This window comes from Ammospiza caudacuta, chromosome 1, assembly GCF_027887145.1.
Source record: "Ammospiza caudacuta isolate bAmmCau1 chromosome 1, bAmmCau1.pri, whole genome shotgun sequence".
NCBI classification, from domain to species: domain Eukaryota; kingdom Metazoa; phylum Chordata; class Aves; order Passeriformes; family Passerellidae; genus Ammospiza; species Ammospiza caudacuta.
In genome coordinates, this window is record NC_080593.1 from 9,946,304 (window position 1) to 9,969,816 (window position 23,513).

A 23,513-nucleotide genomic window follows, 5' to 3' on the forward strand; every position below is an offset into this window, starting at 1 on the left:
AGTATATTTATGGAGAGATTTATTAGATACTTTAAAAACAGCAGGAGAGTCCAATATATAAAAACCTGGACTGCTGACAGGATTTGGAAACATCCTAGTCTGAATAGGGACTTATGAGGAGGACATCATATTTAACTGGCTCAAGTTTAAATGCAATAATTCAGTATAGGAAACGGCAAATGAAATTTTTCATCTAGACTTCCCCATAAGTTAAGCCTTATTTCTCCAAGGGTAAAACCCACCCCAGTTATGGGAGCCCTCAATGTGAAATACTTAGAAAAAGTAGTTAAATTAAATCCTTTAATAAAATATTTGATGAAACAATGAAATTTGATTTTATCCTTGGGGATTTCTCAGGATGGAAAAATAAACCTAACAAATTTTCTACCATTTTCTCCAGTAAATGGGATGCTGAAGTTTTATCATTAGACAAAATTATGAGATTACATTTCTGATATGCACCTGGTGAATATTTAGACAGTAAATCTTGCCATTAATAACACTAAACCACAAACACTGCTACTACCATTACCTCATCCCATTGGAAGTTCAAGGTACTTTGAGCTTACTTGGCTGATTCTTTCCTGTGACAAGTTAAATTTAAACAGTGATGAGAAATAAAATGAGGTCTTAACAACATCTGAATAAGTATGTGCAGCTGTCTTCAGGTAGCATAAAAACCACAATAATTTTGGGATCCATATTCCCACAATGCTCTAGAAAATTTAATCATTTCTTCATTGAATGCTTATGAGAAAAAAAAAATTATGATCTTTCTCATTACTTAAATAATTTCTGTCAGTCACAGAGAGTCAGAGACACAAAACCTCCTCTCATCAATTAGTTTGTCATAAAATTATCTCTATGCCTGTACCTTTGTATCTTAGAACACAAAGCATGCAGCACAGCAAACAATTGGAAAGCACAAATATTTGCTAAACTAATGTATTTTGTGGTCAGCAATCACATGTACATGACACTTAGAGAGAAAAGAAAAGCATCAGGCAGAGAGGGTTTTCAAATGTTGCATTTGAAGAAGAGGATCAAAGTAAACACTGCAAAGAATAACCACAACTAGAGTAATACACTAGACAACTTCAATTGAAAGTGGCATGGCTTAATGTAAGATAATAGGGTTGAATAATGCAAATGACCATATCCCCATGTGGGTTTGCACAAGAGATCCTAAAACCACAGAAAATTAGGAAAAAGGCGTTGAAGAGCAGATTCTTGACGAGATTTTCCTAAAAGAATAGAGAAAATGAGGACAGCTGGGAACCTTGACTGCACAGCAGGATGAGGGGCAAGGGAATGATTTGCTCTGTAATAAGAACTGAGGGAAACAGTGACAATTGTAGAAAGTGCATGAAGAAAACTAGCCAGGAATGAATGGCCCATGTGTTTCTGAACTGCACTGGCAATCAATCATCTGTTTTCCAGCAAAAGACAAAATAGAAATTTGAATCGCAACTGCTGCCAGGGTGTGCTTAGCCCACATCAGTCCAGCATTAAGACAGCAAGAGAAACTCTGTCAGACATGATAAAATGGTTATTAGAAGGGACATGTTTTCATGAGCTCCAGAAGACAGATGGGTCATGTCAGAAACGAACTGCATCTAAATGACATGCTTCTCTCCATTCCTTTGTGTATTTATTTACCTGAGCTTCTCATATTCGTGGGTTGATTCACAGGATGCTAAAGACATCCAACACCACTGGCATACACACATCTGATAGCTGAACATCTGAATTCTCTTCAGAACTTTCTTCTAACCAGGAATTTACTGCAGGTTTGTTCACTTCCACTGTCCATAATGTTAAACGACACAGATTTGTAAAATCTGTTTTGCAAGAATTTAGCAGCTATTCAAATGTGGCCAGAAATCATTTTGATTTCAATTGTTGCAACGCATAAATTCAAAGACCTTGGATCTTGGGATTATAGTGAAAGAGAAAAAAATAAAGTAATTGAGATAATGATCAAAGGATAACAAAACACAATTGTTACTGAAGATTATAAAGTGCTGAAAAATCTGACTGATTATCTCTGCAAACAAGCTATCAGATTGCTGGAAATTGTAGGAAGCATGGAGGCTATTAGTAAAAAAAAAGATAGCTTAGCAATGAATGACAAAATTAGGATCTGCCTTGTAATCCTGAAGTTGTAGATAGATGAGCAGCACAACCTCTGATTCCTGAGAAAGAAACATTATTTTAAAATTACTGCATGAACAGCAGTTCAGTATCACAGTATGAGGAACCTCATAATTTTTGAATAAATCTTCCTGGCCATAGAAGGCAACTGTGAGGGTTAGGAGCAAGAGCAAGTATTTCAAGTTATGGTTTTAGAGATAGAATAAGTGAAATGTAGGAGAATTCCCAAGGCTTAATTGACCAGTTGGGAATAATTAATATGCTCAGGTTAATAAACTCAAGGAAACAATTTAGGATGGAAGATCTCAGAGAATAAAACTGGAATCTTTCAAAATTATCTTTTTTTTTCAGGCATGACTTTTGTTTGCTTAATTTATTTTCTTTTTTTTTTATTTTTGAAAATAGGAAAATTCTGGTTTTCACATTTAAAATCCTACCTTTTAAAGCTATAATGTAGAAATAAAAAGTTGCTACCACATTTAGAATACATGTGCTCAAAAATATTCTCTTCCTTGAAGACTGAAATTATAAAGACAATAGAGGAGAGAAAGGGTGAGAATGAAACATGAAAGTCACTAAAATGGGTAACTGGACAAGGTTTTGTCATACTGTTGCTTACCCTTGAACATACTTGGCTTATCCACCTGCCTGGGGATATGCTGCTCCTAATTCTTGCTATGAGTTAGTGGGGCTTTTAATATAAAGGATTCCAAACCAGAAAATAATTCACATTAGTGACCTGAATTAGGAAGAGATGTTCATCCATCTGAAGAAGTCTAAGAAAGGTGTGGCTACAATAACATCTATGACATGCATAAATCAAATAACACTAACATTGTCTGTTGGTGGAACTCTTATGGTCCTTCATGTTGCTCCAGGTTTGCAATCCCATCATAATGAAGTAGGTATATACACAACAGCTAAGTATCCTGAGTATAGAGGAAATCTGATTGTTTATTATTTTCTTCTCAATATTGCTACTTTTAAGATGTAATATCAAAGGTAACAATCTTTACTATGTCAACAGGGAACTTCTCCAAGTTGGTATCATACAGAAACGTTTCCTTTCTCTCAGGCACCATGGTGACTGCAGCACTAAGAATAAGCACAGTCTAAAGAGAGATGAATGAAAATCTGAGTGTGGCATCCTGCAAGTCACAGCCAATAAAACCAATGAAAGTTGGATTCAAATTATGTGGAAAGAATACTCACTGTAATTTTTTCAACAGCTGGAGCCACAGCAGCATGAGTCAGGAATATCCTTCCTGTCCTTCAACCAACTGGGACACTTCCAACAGACTTCCACAGACAGTTGACATAACTGTGCTTGGCTCAAAGTCCAAATGCTGTGCTAGCCCTGGGGGTTGTAGTATTCTAAGGCTACAAGGTTTTCCACAATATAATCATAAACCTGGTAAGTAAAACACCTAGATGCACTGCTGGTCCAAGGTGAACCCCATTGCTGTGATACATCTGCTTCTGAATTCTGATTGACTTGAAGAAAAATTTGCATTTTCTGAATTACAATGTTATGTCCAATATGTGTTGGAGTAATTCATCTGATGATTTACATAACTCCAAACAACTAATGGATGTCAAATTAGAAAGAAAAGCTGAAGACTGCATACCTTGAGAAACATTTTAATCAGGAAGTATTTGAATTTTTAATCTGACCCATGGTTTACTACTTGTTTCTTTAAAAAGTTTTCATAATCCTAATGTGAAAGGAACAGTTCTTCCTCTATGGATCATTGAGACTCCAGAGAGAGTAAACTCAAAGTCCAGCATAAGTCTAAGTAGTATAATTTACAATAAAAAGCAGTAAAGTATTTCTTAGACTTACAAAATAATTGTCTATACCAATGTAATGTAATAGAGGAAAATAAAGTCCTGGTTAATCCTTGCAAGGTTTCCACAAGTAGAGTTTACCACACTCACCCCCAATGGATAGAATTGGATAGAATACTTTTATTTCTCTCACAAAATAGAAAAAAAAAAAAATCCCTTCTAGGTTAAAAGTAAATGAAAAGAAGGGATGCAAGAGCATCTATTAGTCTGTGTTCCTAGACCTGGGTTAACATTATGCCTTTCATTCCTTCAAATGATATGGTTGCCATGTCAAAAGCAAGCCAGTGTGCACAATACCTGAAGACCATGACATTTATCAAGAGTCTGAAAGGCAGAATCTTTAGCGAATGACATTATTTCACATCCTAGGTATACAAAACTTTACACAAAGTAATGCAGTGCTGGCTTGCAGTTTTGGAGTGATTGAGGGGACAGGGGCAGCCAGCTCAGACATCCCTGTGAATGGGAAGATTTAGGAGCAAAACAGCTCTGAGCAGGGGAGGGCAAACCAAATGAGTGACCTGAGGCTCACCACAGCACTTGTGACAAGCTTGGTGATTTGGTGGTGTGGACTCACTGTAAACAAATGAATTCATTCACTTGAGACCATCTGGTGAGATTATAAAGATAAAATAAACCAGGCTTTACAACAGGGAACACAGGTAAACTCAGTAATCAAGTTGGAAATATGTTTTTGAGGTGTTGGTACTGAAGATTTAAATTTGCATTGAAAAGCTTTGACCTAATTTTAGAATCTATAGATAATTTAATCTATTTTATAATAGATTCAGTTAAAATACATTGGTTAAATGTAATTGTAGCTATTGAACCTGCACATAACTTAGATAACATCATGTAGCACCTTTTAGACTTAGCAAAATATATGACATATAAATAAAGAATTTTTAGAGTAGATTTCTCTAGTTAGCAATCTGCAATGTTAATTACGCAAATAAACAATACATCTTCATTTTAGTCTTCCCAAAGCAACCAGTGAAAAGAATGAAAGAATGGAAATGCGTAAGGTTTAAATAGAAAATTGAAAACAGATACAGAAACTAAAAAGAAAGCCAAAAGGGCAAACAATTCCCTTTGACCATTTCATTTCCTTTTCCTAATTATTTTTCAAAAAAATATCTTCTCAAATAACAGCAGAGCGAACAGTCATGATTGCTAGAATGGTTGCTCAAAAGTTGCAAAAGTATTTTCTGGCAACGGTCATGAGATTTTGAAAGTAAAAACAAGAAGAGATGTACGGTGCATTTCATGTATTGATTGACCTTTGTATATGACAGAAAAGTACCTTCACTTTGTGAGCACAAATTACAAGAAGGAAGTTTAAGGCAGCACTTCTACCTTTGTACTCACAGACCTCAATTTTCTTTTCAAGACTATAATAAAGTCCAACCTACAGTTCCACTACCCTAGTGTAAGCACAAATTGGCTGAAGTTTGACATTTCCTAGAGCTTCCCAGATTTTGGGAAGAAATGCATACTGACAAAAGTGTTATCACCTCCCACATGTTCCACTATATCCCAGCCCATGTAGAAGTGGAGATCACAGCCCTCCTCAGGGAAATAAGAGCAGAAGAAAATTGTATCCAGGGCACTGGAGCCATACATTGACTGCAGCCAAGGCTGAAAGATGAAATTTGCCCTCTTCAAGACATAGAAGAGGATACTTTCTTAATAGGCAGGGCAGGATTTTTGAAATCTGGATTACAGAAAACAAGTTGTTCTAATTCATAAGTTTGTAGCTGGAACATGAGGTTATATACAAAAAACATATACTTTAAAAGTAGAGAAATACAGGATCAGAGAATCATAGGATGGTTGAGCTGGAAGGAGCCTTAAAGACCATCTAGTGCCATAGGCAGGGAAACCTCCCAGCAGTCCAGGTTGCCCAGAGCTCCATCCAGCCTGGCTTTGAACAGTTCCAGAAATGGGGGATCCACAGCTTCTCTGGGCGACCTGTGCCAGGGCCTCACCACTCGTAACAGGTGAGTGGTTCTTTAAGGAATGCTCTGAGATTTAATGCCTACTTGTTCAGCCACATCAGGATGTCTTAGAGAGGAGGAAACAGACCTAGTTCACCTTTTATAAAGCTTCTACCCAGAAACACTTTTTCCCCAGCAATAAAACTACTTTGCTAGAGAGAACATTTTCAGGCTCATTCTGTCGCCCATACATTTTCAGCCCTGGCTGAAATAAGCATAACCATATATCAGTTAGGAAATCCTCATCAATCCTTGAATTTCAGACAGAGCTAATTCTTTTATTGCACCATCTTGGAAGACGTGCCACTAGTCATTACATTTTATTTCTCTGTTTTCATTTCTAGTACTGCAAACAGTAATTCAAATTTCCTCATATTTCCAGGAATGCAGTCAGGTAAGGAATGGATCTGTAACCATACTTTTAATGATTGGCTCAAAATCAAATTGTTGCTGTAGATACGGATATTTTCTCAATATATTGCTAAAAAGGGGAGGGGAGGGGAAAAAAGCAAACCAAAGCCGGGGACTAAAATAATTCCAGAGATCAAGTACACTTATTTCTAGAAGGGATGCAGTATGATGTGAAAAAACCTTTATACAGTAAAGACCAGAAAGAAATGTAAATAAATAAAGAAGCATATATTAGCAAAGTCTAGCTTTATGGTTTACTGAAAGAGAAACCCCTCTATGGGTCCAGAATAAAAATTTCCTTTCAGTTTATTTTCTGTTGTATAGGTTACTTTTCCATTTCAGTGACTTCAGTAACAGAGGCAATTGGTTGTTATTGACCATTTGTATGGGGTTTCATTGGCAGTAGCATTTTGAGGGAAAAAGTGCCTTTCCAAAAGATCCTATGTTGCTTTAAAGCATGTAACAGTTTCAGTATGCCAAATGCAGGTCGTGCTGTGAGCCATCACAGCAGTACACAGATATTGATTTAGATAGAGACTAGAGAGCTGGGGAAGATAGAAAGGGCACAGTGTGTTTTCTGATGTGTATGCATTATTTAGCTTTCATAGTTTCATCTGAAGTTAGTGCCTATTTAGATAAAATTATAGAATCGGTATCCCTGCGCTCAATACAGGTACATCAAATTACCTCTGAACCAAAGAGATACAAATGATATGGCTTATTTCTCCTTGGAGCTACTACAAAAATGGCTTTTAGTGATGATCCATTTTTTTTCAGCCTGAAAAATATACCTGGAAAAAGTACCATGTTGTGACAAACAAAGAAAAATAGCATCTTACCTGCTTGGTTCCCAGAGAGTCAAACTAGAGAAATCTACCACGCAAATTCCACTGATTCTATTACTTATGAATGTCAAATAATTGACTTGACACAACTAATTGAGAAATTCTCCAATACTGAAACAGGCTAATTTTCACAGAGCAAGGAAGACAAAGGCAAAAGAAGAAAGCAAGGAAGAAGTATTCCACTAACAACACTCACAAGAGATCATAATATTTACGGCTTGAATTAAAGTTCCAATGTTTTATTTTTACTTCCATACTGTCTTACTATGTCTTAAACAGGGACAGAAAAATAGTAGACTCAAATCACCATAAATCATAATTTTGGGGGTCCATATCTTGTACTTGAAAATGAAATTACAATAATTTTTGCAAGATTTTCCACAAGCAGAAATAACCACGAGAAAAAGCTGAGACCCACATATGCCACTAAGAAATATTTTGAATAGTTTTCTGTTTAGAGTTTCATATTTTGCAATTCTTTCCAAACTTCTGTACTATAAGAGGGCCATGTGGAAATGACTGACAAATTCTAAAGTTTCAGAAGATGGCCTTTATCCTTATATTCATCCATTCATTCTGGCCCTGACCAACCAGCCATTTGCACAGGAGCATCCCTAATTAGCAGTATTAGCATCAGAAGGATTATTGTGTGATAAGCACTTTCAGACCAAACTGAAACACGCACCGGCTCTGATAACAAGCTTACAAATAAATATATTCATGTAGAAACACTTATTTGACTTAGCAGGGCAGAAACATTTAATTCCAGTCACACACAAGCAGAGGATTCTTACACCGGAACCTCTGAGAGCTGAAACCTTCTAACAACAAAGAGCCATTTTCTAATAAACAAATTAAATGTTTCCTGTTGTATTTTTCTACTAGAACATTAGATATTTACTTGATGTTAAAAATTACCTTACATCTCACTTGACAAGTGAGTTCATCTTTTAAGGATAAATAACCCAACTATATCTGTCACAAGCACCATCATCAACTGTATTGCACATATATATTTAGTAGAGGTTAAAAACCCCAACACACTAATTCCACCAAAAATGTGTGTAATGGCAGGTGATTTTTTCACTGACAATGATTTATTTTTAAACATGATAACCATAAGAAATATTATCATTTTCTGAATACAAAAAACTCAATTACATATGGCATAAGGACTAGGCTATTTTAATAAAAAAATAAAAGTTTCCAATTATAATTAATATTGGTAATTATATTTTATAATTTAGGAAATAACTCAGAAACACAATATTGTTCTGGGCACATTAAAGGTTTTATCTTTAAAGTTACTATTCTGTATTTACTAGAGGTGGTTCTGACACAGAAGTAGACAAATAAATTACATTTTTCTGTGGAACTGCATGCAAAAATGTTGCTGTAGTGGCTTCTTTTCTATTTTCCATTGCTTAATTTAAAACTCCCTTGAAGATTTCAAGGATTGCTTGACATTAATTAATGAATTTCAATTCTTTAATTGATATCAAGCAAAACTTCAAAATGGCATTTAAAATATTAAATATCCAGTACTTTATTATTTAAATGTGGGGTTAAATCCTATTTTGTCTAAAAAGGTACCACCAAACCAACCTCCTGTGTGCTACACACAAATAACCCCACACCGGATCATAGGAAAAATTTATTGGGAGAATATTTCTGATAGCAAGCCAAAGTTCTGAATGTAGTGCTCTAAATAAAAACTAAGGAGATGGACATGTCAGGAGTGGAAGAACAGTCTTTCTCATCTTTAGACCTTGAAGAAAACACTACAATTATGATGCTGCAGTTCAGCAGCATCATAATTTGGAGCCCAGGTCCTGCTGGTCTTTTCTGCACACTTTTCCTGCTGAAAACATCACAAGGACAGCTGCTTTCACACGATTTTTCATGGAGTCTCAGGAGATCTTCTTGTTATGTTACCACAGTACTTTGAATGACAGTCAGACAGCAAAAACAACAAGAACAAGATCCAAAGAGAGGAAGGAGTGAGGATTGGGATTGTAAAGAGGCAGGGAAGTATAAAGAAAGATAAGGAAAAATGGATTATGAAAAGGGAAGGATCATAAAATATCAGCACAAAGAAGGAGCTGGGAAACCAGAAAACTAGATAAAAATAGAAATTAAGTGAAAATGTTTACAGTAAAGAAGTTTTTCAGATAAGAGAAAGGAAAAGGTGATGGAGGGGAAGGGGAAGGGGAAGGGCCTTAACATAGAAGAATTAAAATGGATGGTTTGATTAAGGCCTTACTGCAACTTGCAGTAAGAGGTAAGAGATGAATAGAAACCAGATGCTATGCAACTATGAAGACAGACTAGACAAAATGTGAGTAAATGGCATTTACAAAGCAAACCCAGCTTTGAGTGTATGCGTTATTTTATTTTCCATTAGTAACAGAAACATGTGTTGAGTTTTTAGTATCCATTTATAACTTCACTGAAACCTTGCAGGAGCCGGTAGGACTAACAAGAGCTTGCCTGACACCTGACACAAGTCTGGTAAACAATGACTGATTTTTCTGTATTCACGCGTTGTATTTTTGGTACGTGTTTCTTCCCTTCTCTGCTAAAATGTTGACATCAAGCTAAAAATCACTCTCTACATGCACATACAAACACAGAAAGTCAAGATGCAAAAGTGTTTACTTTTCTTCACAACTAAAAATATTCATATTATATAAACTATACCCATGGGAGCCTGTTTCTCCAATGAGAGTGCATTTAAAATTTGATACTCTTCCTTTCCAGGCACTGGGGACTCTGGCATTTACGTGTGCAGTGACCATAATGGTGGATATTCAGATAGGAGAGGGAAGAGATGAGTCATGATTTGAAAAGAGGACTTAAAAAGGAATTAAAGGTAGCAGCAATCATTGTGTGCTTTAAGCCTGAACCGAGGGCCAGGGATGTCAAAAGGAATGCTTTCATTAGCTTCAGTGCCCTCTGACTCAAGTTCTTTTACCTTCTAGAGGGCAGGAAGGATTATGTTTTGGAAGGATGCGAGATTGAAATCATACACAGGCATTAAAAATGCCTCTTCTCTGCCTCAAGTGTGGCACAGTAACAATTGTGTGATGGAGACTAAAATAAGACCGGCAACTCACAGTCATGAGAGCACAATCACACTCAGATCACTTACCAGAGTTTAAAAACATTATTATGTTTTTCCTCACGTACCTCGCTACTTATTTTCCCTATTCTTTTCATTTTTAGGGATTAAGCACAGAGAAAAAAAATACTAAAATTCTTAGTATTGTGATATTTCTATAAAACAATCACTTCATATAGACTCTTACAGTTAAGTAATGTTAACTACAAGGCAGTGTTTTGACTAATTGGCAAAATTACATTTCCTCAATATTACAGTCTTCCTTTTCCCCTCAAAATTGCAGAAGAAATATATGATTTTAATAGATAAAACTTCTCAAGTCTCCACAGACAAAATCAGCTTAATAAGACGCAAAACGTTATACTTCTTCCAGTCTGCCTCTCTTCTCTTTCTCCCCATGTCCAAATCCCCAGAATACATGTGAAAAAATTAGTGACAGCATGAACAAAATAGGATGCCTACAAGTATGCAGATGTGTAATTTTCACACTTTTTTTTTCTCATGTAGTTTTCTAGAATTAGCTTTCTAAAGAAAAAAAAAGGAGAGGCATTAAAATTTCTAAATCTCTCTTTTCCATCTTAAAATATTAAAATATTGCTAGTAAATGAACTGAGAGGGTTATGTCTATTTTTACTTTAGAGAACATAGATAAAAGGCAGGCAAAACATCTTTTTTTTTTTTTTCTGGACTGCTTCACATGCACATACACCCCTTTCCAGTGTTGTTTTAATCTCAACTGGAGGTGACTACTCATTTGTAAAAGAAAAGAGGTTAAGAGGCACTAAATAAAGATGACAGATAGCTTCATAAAATAATTTAAATTACTCTGAAAAAGAACTGGGTAGAAAACAAAGATGACGCTGTTTACAGTAACAATATTTAAAATGTATTAATTAAACCCAGAGCAGAACTACAAAAGGGAGAGGTGCTTTGAAGATGGAAAGCTCTGAATGCCACAGAAAGCTTTGAAGTTTCTCAGTTTCCTTTGTTTCTCACTCATAATACATGAGGACACTCTGCAGTAGCTAAGCTTTAACTTTCAAGGGACCTTTTTCTGTTTGTTCCACCATTAATGAGAAAAAAAAAAAAAAAAAGAATCATACCCTGCTCTTGCTCTTCATCTTTAGAATTCATGGCACAGCAATCCACTGCTGCCATGAGAGTTTCTGGTTCCTGTTTGGGAAGGCTGATTTAATCTGCTGAAGGTTACACTGCCATCAGTTGCGCCAAACCTGTGCCAGCCTCTAGCACAAATTAATCAAAGCAGTCACTCAGTACAACTTCTACTACACAGCAGAGGCAGAGGCAGCAGAGCCACAGCTTCACACTTGATCTTAAAACCAAATCTAAAAGTTTTAGTTTCATGTTCTATTACTTTCCTTGCTGTTCCTCTCCAAAATGTTTTCTCTGACAGTCATTTTAGCAGAAAGTTAGATCAATAGTAGGATGAATTTTCTACTGCTACCTTACTCGTGAATGAGGATATACAAATCAAGGGAAAGGAAAAGTTTGAGGAGTTTTTCATTTGGTGTACCTGGAAGCTGTCCTTGAGTTCAATATTTGAATATATTGAATAAAAACGATAATTCATACACATCTATAAGTTTCTTTACCTTCCAAGAGGAAAAAATAACTTAATTTCTTGCTCATGATTCCTGCAGCAACAGAGGTGATTCCCCTTCCCCTTCGTCCATCACACTTTATAGATGTAGGTACAGCAGTTCCACTATGTATAGTATGTGCATTATCTCCTGAGATAACACGATCACATTGTCATGCAAACATGCAAATCACGCCTTCTAGTTGCCATGGTTTTAAATTGAAACCCTGGCATCCTTTTATCATGGCCCAGCATAGCTTACTGTAAAAAAAAAAGGCAGCAAGGCAGCATCTACAGGCCCATCCTGCATTACACCAGAGGAATTCAGATAGCTTTAACCCACCTACTATTTAGAGGACTAAATCCTAGGTATATTTTTTAAAATTCCTCTAGAACTTCTGATGCTGCATCTGGGTCCTGTTAATTAAAGCATTTTTACATAAACTGGCTCACATTGCCTCTAATTTAAAACTAAATGAAAGGAATGAATGTCAGGTTCCCAGCCACAACACAATACCACTGGGAATGTGCAACCTTCCAGTTTTAGCACTCATAAAATACTGCATTAATGTGGTCAGAGCAGATTTACGTTAAAAAGGAAATTTAAAAAAAACCGTTTTGTAAGTCTATTCATTGATTGCTTTTTCAAAGGCTTAGGAATGAAATACCACAGAAGAGGCAAAGTCCAAGGAGGGGCAGCACAAAATTCTGTGTCTCCTTGCTTGAAGTGCTCCTGTAACCCCCATGTATGAGCCAGAAACAGCACTCTGAGGTTCACTGCTCTAACTTATGCCAGTCCTGTATGAATGGCTGGAGAGATGTGAACACATCTGTTGGAAACAATATGAAGACCTTAAATTTTCCTGTATAAAATTCCCCAACAGCTGCTAAAAGTTTTGAGTGTCTATTAGCAAAAAGTAGGTTCAAAAGAAGAAAGTAAGTGCTGTCCCATGTCTCAACAACCTGCATTTCACTGCTGGACAACTCATTATCGATTGGGTAGATTAACTCATTAATCTAACTTGTGGTGTGTTTATGAGAAGGTTAAATTTCCAAAGACCTCTGCAAGAGAATGGAGAGAAAGAACCTCCTACATAGGGTGAGTCAGAGCAGCATCTTAACTTAGATGCTCTCAATTGCCCTCTGGGGAATCCTCCCTCAGCTTGAGATCTGTGTAAGGTGATTGTGCTTCTAATATAGCCCTATGAACAGTTTGGCCTGAATTATGGGATCGTAAACACCTTCCCCAAAGCTCACTAATACCTGTCTGAACAGGAACCAACATGCAGAATCAGCCAACAGAGAAATAAAATATGAAGGCCAGGTCAGACAAGACAATACTGCTTGTAGTAAGCCTCAAGAATGAAACCTGAGAGCCCTGGCTGTTCCCTTCTCAGAATAAGGGAGCCGGGATTTGATCCTCTGCATTAGTGAGCATGGAGGAGCTGCTGCTACTCACATGGATGTGAATGTGGAGGGATGATGCCTTGATCATTCTGCCTGTCCCAGAGCAGTATTTTCTACAGCTGTGTGCCTCAAACTCCTAAGGTGTAGGAGTTGTTGTTTGTTTGTATTTCACCCAAGATAAGAAAAAATAATATCAGCCAGGTGAGTCAATAAACCCCAAATGTTCCATGTCTAAAACCAAAGAAAACTAAGATTTAAAGTATTTGCAACACCAGAATGCTCACTGTTCTCTCCCCAATATTAATATTTATCATACTTAATTAAGCTCTCTTTCACATCCATGTATACTCCAAGCCTATAATACTAGATCTTACTAATAACTATGGCTAGTACACTGACTCATGCAAACACAAGTCACACATCTCTAGAGTCCAGAAAGGTGGTCAGTTTTCTGACTGGAAGTCCCAAGACACGAGCTCTGGCACTCCAGATTTTATGAAGTTTTATGAAGTTTTCTGTGTTTGTGACTTCTTTCAGTAAGTTAAAATGGAATGTAACTTCACATCACCTTGAATCCTCTGTAGCTTATCTACAGTAGCTTTAAGGTAACGTTTCCACTGCCTGTGGCACTCTCATGTCAGTGCCAAAGAATGGTTGTTGTTGTTGCTGTTGTTTTAGTTTGTGATTTTTAGAGAAATGTGATCTCTTTGTTCACCATTAAGACCGCAGAGCATAGTCCAGAAGTGAGTATTCCACCATTTATTTCAGGACAAACCATTTGCTTCCAGTGTAAGAAGGCCTCCAGTGGTCTTTCTATACTTTTAAAATTAGGAATTGAAATTAGGAAAGATACTAGAAAAATGCTTTTCCACCCATAAGCTCTCAGTCACAGGTATATGTATGTTTCAAACAAGAATTTTGACACTTTCAAAACAACCTATATCAAGTGCTATTCTTACCAAAATCTATAACATAGCATAATCTATAGCTCAGAACGTCATAAATCTGTTAATAATATCATTATTATTTTTAAATAAAATTTCAGAAATTAATATTCATGGCTGTAAAATCACAGAAACCCAGCTACACCCTGGGGCTTTTTATTACTCCCTTTGACTACTATCCAGTTACTTTCAGTTGTCATCTCTCTCTCCTCTGTAAATACCTTGGTTGATAGATTAAACCAAGTACTTCATGGGCCCCAAAAGAAATTCTGATTTATGGAGGCTGGGCCTGGTGCACTCAAGAAGCCTCAAAATCCCTTTAAAGAAAAGTTAATGAATTTTTCACACCCAGGAAACACACATGTAAAACCCATATATCCAAATACTAATTTATTCTACTTTTACTTCAACATATGATACTTTCCCTGGGAAAAAAAAAAAAAAAAAAAAAAAAAAAAGAAAAAAAGATAGCATATGACTTGTCTTAAGTAGGAAAAGCAGTATAATTTTAATGTCTATTTTCGTATTAGTCTCCTAAGACAAATGTTCTGCCCATCTGCCAGCATAAACTGAAAGGCTCCAAAGTCCCTTCCTCTCCATTTCTCACTGATGTTTATCCTCCTATGTTACTCTTTCTCTGAAAATTGTGCAGGTCCAATGATTTGGAAATATGTAACTGCCTTGTGGCTCCTTTGTTTGAAGTAGCTTTGACATTCACATCCCTGTAACATCTTAGTCTTTGAAATCAATGGAGGAAAAAAATCATAAAGGAGACTTTATTACCACTGTTACTTCACTGATTTCAGACAAATTCAAGTAGAAATAAATCAAGACAAAGCATCCAAGACAGCATTATTCTGTTAGGAGCACTTAAGAATGTACTAATTAGTTCAAATTATTATTATGATATCAAGCTGCAAATGCAAACATTCCTTAAACACAGAGAGCCAAATGCAATAATACAGTGCTAAAAAGCCAAAAGCAAGAAGAATACAAAAAGTCTGCCACCTAATAAAATATCTGATGTCATAAATAATTTGCTTAAAACCCTATCCCCAACAGTGACAAATCCTAAATGCTAAGGAAAGCCTATGCAGAAAAAAGGCCCAGTAGAAATAATTTCCAGAACAGTGCTGCAAAACAAGTCAGGAAATTTCTAAGTCAGAGGTGGTGTTTTACCTTTTGTCAATGAATATATTTTTCTTCCACTAACTTGCCCATCAGGGTTTTTAAATCAACATAAACTTTAGTGTTAAAAAAATTTGGCAAGGTCTTTGGTTGCTTGATAGCGCACTGTTTGCGAAGCTCCTTCTTTCTGCTTGGTAACAGCTTGGCTCCACACAGTTATCAATGAGGATGCTGAATATACAATGTTAGTTCTGTTTACTATATAAAACATAACAAAACTGATGGTCCTTGGTTCCTTTTCTGAAGACAGAAGAAATATTCAAACCCTACACAATGACTCCATGCCAGTCACGATTTCACAGGCCTCTAGCATATCTTTCCATCAGTCATATCACTCTTAGCAGGCTCCTCTTCTATTAAATCTTTCCCTGCACACCAGATGTTCCATACCTTTGATCTTCCTTGTCACGCTTCTCTATATCTCTGCCCATAATAATATACTTTTTGGAGGGGAGGGGAACAGAGTTTCATGCATTTAGGAACTCAGGCACAGCATGGTTTTGTATGATCTCTTCTCTTTTTTCCTCTCTTTCCTTCCCTAACAAAGAATTTGCTTTTGTTGCTGCTATTGAGCACTGAACTGGTATTTTCATAGAACTATACATTAAAAGCAGAAATGTCATTCCCAAGTACTTATAGTTAGCTCACTGTCCATCACTGTATATGCAAAGTTAACACTGAGGGGTTTTTCACCCCTAAGTATCCTATAACATTTATGAATTTTATTGGCTAATTTATTGCCCAGTCACTCATATGTCCTTCTTCAATGTTAAACAGTCTTGAGTAGCTTGAATATCTCAACATCCTCCACAAGTTATTCTGTCCTTTTCACAGATCACTTCTGAATCTGCTGAAGAGCACAAACCTCTGTGGAATTCAGCCAGTGACACCTCTGCATTGTGAAAATGGAACATTTATTCTTACCCTCATCTGCCTCTCTTTTCACAGACTATTTATCCATGTGAAGACCTCCCTATTATCCCTGAGCAACTTAGCTGCTTTGTTGAGAGATATTGCTGAAAGCATTTGGAATTCCATGGGACTTGTTATCAATAGTATCTAACACACAATTGTTACTGAATTCAAAGGCCTGAAGCTGGGAGGCAGGACTTTTCTTTTTAAAAGTTTAGCCATTCCTAATGTGCCATACACACCCACATGCCCACTGATTCAGTATTTGGAATCATTTATTCAAATTTATAAAAATACAGATATTTGGTTCAGTGATTTGTCATTTCTGTCAATCTTCTCTGTGGCCTTTTCTACAAACTATCGTTATATTTAGTGTGTTCCAGTCTGTACCAATGGGGCTTCCCCATGTCACCTACTGACTCAGATGTTTCATTCTGGAGAATTTGAATTATTTTGAGCAACTATAATCTGGCAAAGGTGACCTATTATTCCTAATTTTGTCTATTTGTTCCATAGATTCAATTTCAGACATTGTCTGGGAAGTTTCCCATAAAGAAACATTAGTTCCTAAAACCCTTGATAAGTACTTAAATAGTGAGCATAGCCTTATCAAATTAACATTTTTTTAAATTTATTTTTTATTTATGGTGTCCTTCTCTTAGAGCTACTTTTCAAAACCTTTGGTCCTAAGGAATCTGTGAAAGGCTTTCTGTCCCCAGTGAGTTTGAAAATTGTTTACTATTGGTTTCTAAGAATCTGCAACTTGCTTGTTTGATCTTTTTTGCCTACTTTACTACATTTTCATACTTCATTTGTAATTAACATTCTTTCTAATTTTTCCCTTGAACATATCTCAGATTTCTTGATATATATTTAAGTGACTTGCATTTTCATTCTGTTTTACCATGTTGTCTGGATTTCGGTCTTCTTGAAGTATTTTTACTACATAGTAAGAATTTTTCTTGAATTCCTAATCTGATTTCTTTAAATAATCTCTGTAGAACTGGAACCCATTTAATATTTTTCACAGCTCCTTTTGTATATTTTTAGCTATATTAATATATATTATTTATTTACACTTAAAGGGCTTTCTGTTTCTGAAATTAAGCACAGGAATAGCAGATTTTTTTTTCATTTGCTGGCATGTTGAATCTAAGTACAGAGCTGGTTTCTCTTACAGAGCAGTTCATTGAGAGAAACATTATCAGTCAAGTCTTTCACCAGTGCTCAGGACCAAGTTGAATTGCTCACAGATTCCCTGGCTGCCTACTTCTATCAAACAGTCATTAACGGGGTCACAAAACACAGATGTGGCAATTGCTCCAGACAGGACAGAGCATTTATAATCTCATTCAGCACATCACTGCATCCATTGCAATTCTATCATATTCCCTCTACTATCTTTCTTATTTTCTTGCTTGTTTATGTATTTTTAATTTTTATTTTTATTGTCTTCTATATTCATTTTCATAAGTAGAACAGCATTTCAGTCATAACTATTGACATGGCTTTTCATGATGTGCTAATCTGATTATGAGCTTCCTTTAATGTAAAAACTTGAAACTAGAACTCCACAAAACTCAACAAGTGTTGTTCTGTCCTTTGCACATTTGTTATCCCGGAGTCTTAGAATCATAGAATTCTTTTCACCAGATCAGGCTGCTCAGGGCCCCATCCAGCTTGGCCTGGGACACTTCCAGACAAGGGGCATCCACAACTTCTCTAAGCAGCCTGTGCTAGGGTCTCATCAAGCACACAATAAAGAATTTCTTCCTGATATTTAACCCAAAACTTCCCTCTCTCATCTTAAAACCCTTGTTCTATCACTATCTGCCTGCACAAAAACTTCCTCTCCCTCATTTTTATTAGCTCCCTTGAGGCTGCAATGAGGTGTCCCCAAAGCCTTCTCTGCTCTAGGCTGAACAACCCCAACTCTCTCAACTCATCTTCCTGGGAGAGGTGCTCCAGCCCTCTGATAATCCCAATGATCAATGATCAATGCCATATATCTAGACACAATCCACCAACAGAAACATTGAGAATACTATTACAGTTCAGAAAACTATACTGTGATATGTAGAGATTTTAATGAGATTGCAGTCAGGCAACAAATATGCAGAAACTGAGGCAGAGGTCTGTAATACAAAGAAGCCTGAGCAATTTTTTGCTGTTGCCATGCTATGGAAATCTCAGGAAGATCCAAATGGTAAAATATATTTTTCATACATTATACATGCATACAAAATGTACAATTTCCCATAACTTGAGCATCCTTACTTTTCAAGGGAAAAAAAAATGAACACATGTTCTGGCTTTACCTATGTTGAAGGAGATCCAGAATGTTCACCTCAAAACATTAAATTGTGCAGCAAACCCTCCCCACACTTCATGGCATGCAGAGGAGGTGCTCACTTTCCTGCCACCTTAGAAGGCTGACACACACTGCTGGGAGTAAAGGAATGTAACTATTTACTAACTTTGTTCAGAGATGGTGAGGAATAGGAAATAAAAGCCAGTTACTGGTGGATATTAAGCATTTGGGCAACCAGAGATGTGTTTTTCATCACCCCATACTACAGTTTCTGCTTCAGAACTCCTCTCTGTGGGCTGCACGGCACTTTGAAATCTTTATTAAGGCTCAGAAAACTTTCTGTGTTAGGCCTTCTTTTATTTTTTCCACTCAAAAAAAGATCTAGAGGACTTTTCTAAGGCCACAGAAATGACACTGGTTAAATTAAAGGTGTTTGTGACAAAATTGAGTTTAATATGTGGAAGACTGTGACAACCACCAAACATTTACTGTCTTCTCAGCTTCTGTCCTCAGCCACAAAGCAAAGAAAGCTACTGTAAGCAAAATAATAATGTCTACAGCAAAATCCACATCTTAACTAGGTAACTTCCAAAATACTTCATCCTAATTATTTAAGTCAATTACTTCCTTATTTTATATTTCAAATAGTCTTTTACTTTCCCGACACGTGTATTACTAAAGAGTAAATTAAGGCAAAAACAAGAAAATTAAAATTATATATTATTATAATTTAATATTATATTATAATAGCACAGCATATTAGTGTTATTACCAGAAGGCACTGGAGATCTCCAAACCTAAAAAGCACTAATATACCAACTCTCTTCCTCCTTCTATCTTAGTAGTATATAAGGAAAAGCTCCTTCCTAACATTATAATTAGGGCCATTAATACAAAGGCTACATATGTATTAACCTGAACTGTCTGATCCAACATATACATAAATAAATTACTCACAATATGAATGTTAGACTGAATGTGGGAGGAACTATAGGTACATTCAAATATTTGGCAGTTAGGACACCCAACAGCAAAGAAAAAGCATTCCTTTCTCCTAGAGTCTCTATATATTGTTATGCTCCATCATCACTGAGAGGTACAGAACCAGTACACACAATAATCAAATTTCTGAGTTTTTTTCCTATTCCACTTTGCCAGCCCCAAGCCCCAGGCCAGCATCTGGCTGAGCACCTCTGGAGCCAGCATTGCTCAGCTCCCAGATGGGTGGGGCAGGATTTACAGTGTGGAAAGAAAAGATGCTTTCTCTTCCCCTTTTTGCCCTGTAAATTCCCAGTAGTCTGCTCTCCAGAGTCAGCTTCAAGGCTGGGAAACTGAGGCTCCCAGTCTCCCCAAGGTGAGATATCTGCAGACTCTTGAGGAACCCACTTTTTGGGGAAGACTCATTAAGGTTTTTTCCTTTCCGTTTATTTTCACAAAGAGCTCAGTTCTCAGGATTGTCAGTAAAACATATTTCAGCTCTGTTCATGTAACTAAACTCTACTGAGGTAAGAAAACTGAGATAACCTATTTATCCATTTTCCCCCACCAGCTAGTGCTGGTGGCTTCCAGCCCATTATTTAAAAGCTTTGCATAATTTTTCACTGCTTCCTCTCTATTGGACTGAATTCAGGTAAAATGCTTCCTTTCCTTGCAAGGTAAATCCCTGAATTTGGAGATCCTGTGGCCTTACCTGTGTCTGTAATTGTGTGGGATTTGCGCAGTCAAATCTAAGTAAAATATTGGAAATTAAGATTATTTTCAGTAAAGGCCAGAAATGAGTAGTTGAATCAGTCTGGGAATCTAAGTGTTCTAAACTTATGCTGTGTTATGCCAGAAATTATGCAGGTATAGTGATCCACAAGAGAGAAATTAGAATGACTCTGATGTGATCAGAATAGATCCAGGGATACATTTAATAAAAAACTGATAAAGACTATCACCTTTAAAACTTTAATTACCAGGGAAATTCAGGTACATAAATAGAAGAGAAATGGGAGGGTACTGTAGGCTCATACATGCAGATATGGAGTAGCTAGTTTACACTGGCATGTCTTGCTTTTGCTTGAAAGTGAACCACTGTCACCTGAAAAAGTCAGAGCTACTTATAAAAATATATATTTAAAAACTATATTCAAAATGCTTGAGCAAATCCCTAGGGCAGACAGAGCTGAAGTCTAAATGTCAGTGCTCTTTTGGAGACAAGACCAACCTATAACCTTATCAGAACACAAATTATGTCAGTGAAAAACATCCAAAACGTGCAGAGGCATTTGAGAGATTTTTGGCATTCTAATTTATGGATTTCAGTTGCTGTTTTCTAACTTTCAGGCTGCTCAGAAAAAGACAGTTTTTCTTTTTTTTTTTTTTTTTTTTTTTTTTTTTAAATTGGTTACAAAAGTCCTGGAAATCTACCACTTTTATCCTTGTGCATTTTGATGATGCATATTACTGATTAGGAAGTGTCTCAGCTGGTAATAAGTTCCCTTCATAATTTTTTTTCAAATGCTGTTTTTATGCAGTTCATACAGGAATCCAATTAGCATATCATTGTGACTGATTAAATATGCCTCATGTAAATTTACATGTCAAAATACATACTGTACTTAAACAAACAGACAAGGATGCCAGTCTTCTGTAAACAGCTTTGCATTCATAAGCTAACTCAGGAACACAAAAGCTTATATTTAAATTCTCAATGACTACCTGAATAGAGTGAAAGGAAGATAGAAAGGTAATGTTACTCATGCATGAAGTGAGAGAATGAATATAGACATTTGTTTCTCTTTGTCTCTGAAGAAAACTATTGACAAGAGATTCCCCATCTGCATATGAGGCTGTCACGTCAGATTAGCTCATCAGGTAATGGAAATTTGGCCTCTGATCCAGAAAAGGTCCCTATGCACTAAGAATCAAGACTGTTTCAAAGAGATTGTATTATCTTAGACAGCAGGATTAAATTAATATGGGAATGACTTCTACTGGAGGAAATTTTTTGTTAAACATGTGCTAATGTTTATTATGCAGAGCATCCACTTCTCGTAAGTGATCTTTCTTGACATTTATTCATTACTTGTTGACCTTCTTTGCGACTGAAAAACAAACAAGTAAGTGGACCCCCTCTGAACCACGGAGCCAAGACCTCTACAGATGCATTCATGCTAGCACAGATTATGAAACACTAGAAGAAACTACACTGTTGTCAGATAGATCATAATGATCCCTCAAAAGAGGAAAAATTCTTGGTGTCAATCAATAAGGACTGGGCTCACAAGTGGATGTTGTAGCTACTCTCCTTAAACAACAAAGAGAAAAATTCAGTTTCAACACTTTTTTCAATGAAAAGTTCACCAATTTACATTAAATATGCAACAAAAGGAAGGACTTGGAGATGACTCATCAAACTGCTACAGTGCAATGTTCCCCTTGCTCTCCTGCACTCCAGGTCAGTGAATGTTCAATTATTCCATGCAAAGCCTAACAACTTCTATAGGAAAGGCTGAGAATCTCCTCCCAGAACTTTACTAGCATTGTGATTAAAGGTTCAAACTTGCTAAGGCCCAGGAAAATGGTGAATTCATATATTCATTCAAGTGAATTTCTGATAACAGACTGAGACTTCATCCATAGAAATTAATCAGGAAGAACTGATTGTATAGATTTGCATCATGGTTTGTAGTACAGGCCAGAGGGAATAAACACACAGGGAAGATAATCAATTAGTTGTAGAGCAAAAGTCTGCGTATATGACTAGAGATATTCAGCAAACAATTCAAGTTGTAAGTCCAGTGTTTTCTATAAAAATCAGATTAGGGTACCACTGAGCATGGCAGGAAAAAAAAAGTCACCTTAGCCCTGACTTTAATGAGGTCTCACATGTAAATAAAATGTGGGTAATTGATCCATATAATCTCCTTCTGATGTCACACAAACCAGAAAAGGGAAGGAAAGAACAAAAAGCACAGAGATATTTTCTGTACAGCAATGGTGTGTCTGCCAGAGAGATAATCTACCCAATTGCATGTGCTTATTACTCCATCTTATGTGTATTGTAGCACAGAGAGATGAACTACATAAATCACTTCAGAGTCTGAAATAAGAAATATAAGTGAGAGGCACTTCAAAATAAATGTAGGATGTTGAAATAGTGAAATAATAGAAATATCTGGACAATGAAATAACATCTTGATATTGAAATTACAAAAAAGACAGGTCTTATATAGTATAAAATAACTATGTGCCCGTGGTTGTTATTGATTCCATAAACTGTCTCTGTCACTTCATTATATATATATATATAAATTAGAACAGATTTCTGCATTTTCTAGTACCTAAAATCAGAAATTTAGAATAGTTTTTTTGACAGATTTACTATTGACAGAATTAAATTCAGTTTATTTTTAAACCCAAATGTGAAAAATCTTTTTAACAAGTCTTAATCTACATCACAAGCTTTAGTCTATATTAATGGGAATCTGAATTGTGAATGTACTAAAATACATTGAAAACAGGAATTTGTTGATTAGCTCTAACTGCTATCAAAAGGATAACATAATAACATTGATAACAATAAGTGATGTAAAATTTTCAAATATGGCAAGAAGAAAACTGTTATTTTACTAGACTCAAATCAACTATCTAACAATTTATTTTATCCTTGCTGGAAACGTGGTACAGATGCTTAATAAAAGTACAAACCACTGTTGCTGGAAAACAACAGGAAAAAAATCACCAGAAGAAAACTTTTTCTTCTTTTACCTTCCTAAAATTTAAGTCTA

General features: G+C 36.2%; 1 protein-coding gene across 2 annotated transcripts in view; it reads right to left on the reverse strand.

Annotated features, from left to right (window-relative positions):
• The window catches only part of PTPRN2 (protein tyrosine phosphatase receptor type N2), a 634,110-nt gene that overhangs the window by 304,755 nt on the left and 305,842 nt on the right, over positions 1–23,513 (reverse strand). The window lies entirely within an intron of this gene.